The sequence below is a fragment of the Helianthus annuus genome, chromosome 6 (genome assembly GCF_002127325.2).
Source record: "Helianthus annuus cultivar XRQ/B chromosome 6, HanXRQr2.0-SUNRISE, whole genome shotgun sequence".
Classification (NCBI taxonomy): domain Eukaryota; kingdom Viridiplantae; phylum Streptophyta; class Magnoliopsida; order Asterales; family Asteraceae; genus Helianthus; species Helianthus annuus.
The window spans coordinates 38,765,224-38,769,963 of NC_035438.2; positions in this window are offsets into that span (position 1 = coordinate 38,765,224).

Below are 4,740 nucleotides of genomic sequence, written 5' to 3' on the forward strand. Positions count from 1 at the left end.
AACTCAAGGAGGTCATGCTGGAAGAATTCTGTCCTCCTCACGAACGCCAGAAGTTGGAAGATGAATTCTGGCACATAAAGCAGAAGGATGGTGAAAACGCTGCTCTAACTGCTCGATTCAAGCAGCTCAGTATCATCTGCACTGATCAGGTGAAAACTTCTGACATGGCAATCAAGAAGTATATCCGAGCCCTGCCTGACTGTGTCGCAGATTTCGTGCAAGCAGCTAAGACTAAGACGATCGAGGAAACCTACCTGCTGGCCGCCGAAATCAACGACAAACGAGTTAAGGCCGGTGTCTGGGATAAAACTTCGAAGCATCTGCGTCAAGCTACTACTGCACCAACAGCTGACTCCACCGCCACCGCCACCGCACCACAGTCATCAAAATCCTCACGCCGGAAGAAGAAGAACAACAACAGCAGCTCCAGCAACAAGAACTTCGCTGCCACTACCACTGCTGCTCCTCTCCAGGCCGTACCGGCTCAGCAGCAGCCCCACCATCATCCAGCTCCAACTACTTATGCACCTCCAGCAAAGCGTGCATACACAGGTCCCCACCCGGTTTGCCCAACATGCTCTTATCACCATCCGGTGGGTATTGCCTGTCGTTTCTGCGCTCACTGCAACATGTACGGCCACGTCACTGTCAACTGTCGTACTGGTCCTCGCAACACCGCAGCCCCTGCCACTTCTCATCAAGCTCTGCTCCCCGCCCCGCAAGGCCAACACGCGGCTCAGGCACCCGCGATCAACGCCCGAGTCTGCTTCGCATGTGGTGATCCCAACCACTTTGCGAACATGTGCCCGAACAAGGTGGTGAAACAAGAGCCCCAGCAGCAGCAGCCTCACCAGCAGCAGCAGCAGCGTCACCAGCAGCAGCAGCCTCACCAGCAACAACAAGCCGCACGCGCCAGAACTTTCAACATCAACGTGCGCCAAGCCCAGACCGACAACAACGTGGTTAATGGTACATTCCTTGTGAATGGTATTTATGCATCATGTTTGTTTGATACTGGAGCCAATAATTGCTTTGTGTCATTCGAATTTGAGAAGCTCCTTAGTTTTAAGCGCTCTTATCTCTCCTCGACGTTCGATGTTGAAGTCGCTACCGGAAGAACCGTCGCCGTTAATTATGTTCTTCGTGATTGTACTCTTGAGCTCAACAATCACATTTTCCAATCAACCTTATCCCAATGCAACTCGGAAGCTTCGACGTCATAGTAGGCATGGACTTTCTTCGCGAAAGCCATGCTGAAGTTGTATGCTTCGACAAAATGATCCGATTCTCGCTCGCGAATAGTGATTTACTGTGTGTCTACGGCGAAACTGATTCGAAAGGTCTTAAACTCATGTCCTGCATCCAAGCTAGCAAGTATCTCCGCAAGGAATACAGAGCTTTCTTGGCCAACATTGTAGTAGCGGAGAAGGAAAAGAAAAGGAAGACAGAAGTGAAAGACGTCCCTATGGTCCGTGAGTTTCCTCGGGTGTTCCCTGATGATCTTCCTAGACTACCGCCAAGTCGTGATATCGACTTCCGTATCGACCTCATTCCTGGAGCCAACCCTGTTGCCAAAGCTCCCTACCGGCTTGCACCATCCGAAATGCGTGAACTCTCAAACCAACTCCAGGAACTACTTGAGAAAGGCTTCATTCGCCCGAGCACCTCTCCTTGGGGCGCGACAGTCCTCTTCGTTAAAAAGAAGGATGGGTCGTTCTGGATGTGCATTGATTATCGGGAATTGAACAAGCTAACCATCAAGAACCACTATCCCCTACCCTGTATCGACGATCTGTTCGATCAGCCACAAGGTGCTACATGTTTCTCAAAGATCGATCTACGTTCAGGCTCTCACCAGCTACGCATTCAAGAGGAGGATATACCCAAAACCGCTTTTCGCACCCGCTACGGCCACTACGAGTTCGTTGTTATGCCTTTTGGCTTAACCAACGCGCTCACGGTTTTCATGGATCTGATGAATCACGTGTGTAAACCATATCTTGACCGTTTCCTCATCGTGTTCATCGACGATGTCTTGATCTATTCCAATCGAAAGCCAAACACGCGCAACATCTACGTTTGGTTCTCGAACTACTCCAGGGGAATCAACTCTATGCCAAGTTCTCAAAGTGCGAATTCTGGTTAGAGGAGGTTCAGTTTCTGGGTCACATAGTTAATAGTAAAGGTATTCATGTTGATCCCGCGAAATGGAAGCAGTTAAGAGCTGGATTACACCGAAGAACCCATCCGAAGTTCGTTCTTTTCTTGGACTAGCGGGTTATTATCGCCAATTTATCGGAGGATTCTCCAAGATCGCTGTGCCGCTTACCGCTCTTACGCATAAGGACAGGTCTTTTGTTTGGGGAACCGAACAAGAATCTGCTTTCCAAACCCTCAAGCATATGCTCTACAATGCTCCTGTTCTCACATTGCCCGATGGAAACGACGGTTTCATTGTCTATTGTGATGCTTCTAACCTTGGTCTTGGCTGTGTACTTATGCAACGGGACAAGCTTATAGCTTACGCGTCTCGTCAACTCAAAATCCACGAGAAGAACTATACAACCCATGATCTCGAGCTAGGCGAGGTTGTTTTTGCGTTAAAGATTTGGCGACACTACCTTTATGGTACCAAGTGTACGATCTTCACCGATCATAGGAGCCTACAACATATCTTTGATCAGAAAGAACTTAATATGCGTCAACGCCGATGGGTAGAACTTCTCAGCGATTACGACTGTGAGATTCGTTACCACCTAGACAAGGTAAATGTCGTTGCCGACGCTCTCAGCAGACGGAGTTATTTGCTCAGCATTCGTGATGCCCAAGCCCAATACAATCTCGAAGCCCTCATCCGCGAAGCTCAGCACGCCTGTTTTAATGAACGCACTCTGAAGAAGGAACGAATCTATCACGATGGAGCTCAATTGGTAAATAAGTCAAATGGGATTTTCTGTTTTCTGGACCGAATTTGGATCCCTAAGCGGACCGAATTGCGAAAGATTTTGATGGACGAAGCCCACAAATCCCGATATTCTATTCATCCCGGTGCCGATAAAATGTATCAGGATCTTCGCTATAGGTACTGGTGGCCGGGCATGAAAAGGGATATTGCTCTCTACGTTGGGAAGTGCCTGACTTGTGAAAGGGTCAAGGCTGAACATCAAAGACCCTCTGGCTTACTCGAACTACCCCCAATCCCTATGTGGAAGTGGGAGAGTATAGCTATGGACTTCATAACAAAGCTTCCACACACGTCGTCAGGTCACGACAGCATATGGGTTGTCGTCGATCGCTTCACCAAATCAGCCCACTTTTTGCCAATACGGGAAGACTACATGGTAGAACGATTAGCCCGAATCTACACCGACGAGATCATTTGTAATCATGGGACGCCTCATGACATCATCTTCGACCGTGACGCTCGGTTTACCTCGCGATTGTGGGAAACGTTTCAAGCAGCTCTTGGTACTACGCTTAATCTGAGTACCGCATTCCATCCTCAGACCGACGGTCAGACTGAAAGAACGATCCGTACTCTTGAAGACATGCTCCGTTCGTGTGTCATAGACTTCGGTGGTAATTGGGATAAATACCTGCCGTTAGTCGAATTCTCGTACAACAACAGCTATCACACCAGCATCCAAATGGCACCATTCGAGGCTTTATATGGAAGAAGATGTTGATCGCCTATTGTATGGCACGAGATCGGTCAATCGCAATTAACCGGTCCTGAGCTACTGCAAGAAACGACTGAAAAAATTCTCCCGATTCGAGACAACTTGTTGAAAGCTCAAAGTAGACAGAAAAGTTACGCCGATAGACGACGTAATCCCCTTGAATTTGACGTTGGCGACTACGTACTCCTAAAGATATCACCTTGGAAGGGTGTGGTCAGATTCGGCAAGAAAGGGAAACTAGCGCCTCGATATGTTGGACCTTTTAAGATTCTGGAAAGGATCGGAAAAGTCGCCTACAGACTCGAACTACCGGAGGAACATAGTAACGTCCACCCGACTTTCCACGTGTTTCCACGTGTCGAACCTCCGAAAATGCCTGGCTGAGCATGATTTAATTGTACCACTTGACGACCTCCAAATAAACGAAACACTACACTTCATGGAGAAACCTGTCGAAATCATGGATCGCCAAACCAAGCAGCTTAGGCGCTCGCGCATTCCTATTGTGAAAGTCCGATGGGAAGGCAAACGAGGCGCAGAGTTCACTTGGGAACTCGAAAGCGACATGAAGACAAAGCACCCACGGTTGTTTGCTACGGCGTCGACCTAATTTCGGGACGAAATTCCCTAAACAAGGGGAGGCTGTAACACCCCGTGTTTCGAAAGTTAAAGTCAAAGTTAAGATTGAAGTCAAAGCATGAAAAGATTGCTAATTTCAAACTACCTCTCCTCGCTCAATTCCTGTTTTGACTTCTTTGACTGTAGCTAGCCTATTTTGAGTTTTACGTTAGTTGTATTATGTGGAGTAATTAGCTAAAATCGAAGTAATTGAATTATTTATCGCTACGAACCGCTTTAAGACTATGAACAATGGGAAGTAACAATGCGATAAAGTTAATTAAACGCTAATCGATCTAATCTAATCAACATCGTGCTCGCAACTCGAACTACGCATTTTTGGTAAGTATTATACGTGTGTGTGTGCCTTATGTGTTACTTGTGCATGTTTATTTATGTTATGTATGGTAATCAATCTAAGCGTAATCGAACCGCAATCGAA